The sequence below is a fragment of the Plasmopara halstedii genome (assembly GCF_900000015.1).
Source record: "Plasmopara halstedii genome assembly, contig: Scaffold_526, whole genome shotgun sequence".
NCBI classification, from domain to species: Eukaryota; Oomycota; class Peronosporomycetes; order Peronosporales; family Peronosporaceae; genus Plasmopara; species Plasmopara halstedii.
In genome coordinates, this window is record NW_020187446.1 from 476,763 (window position 1) to 476,974 (window position 212).

The window sequence follows — 212 nt, forward strand, 5'->3', positions numbered from 1 at the left end:
TCAACGAGGCCTCTTGGCACTGAAAGTTTGCGCGGAGCGCGACGCTTGTGCTCATCAAGCCTAGGATATATATTCCTCGGTGCTACGGACGCACTGTCCGACATTGCACCGCGTGCGGGAGACGAAGTTGGGTTCTGCCTATGCTCGCCGTCAAAACCGGCGAGACTTGGAGATTTTGGTGTCATTGACACAGGGCTCATTGAGCAAGGAAG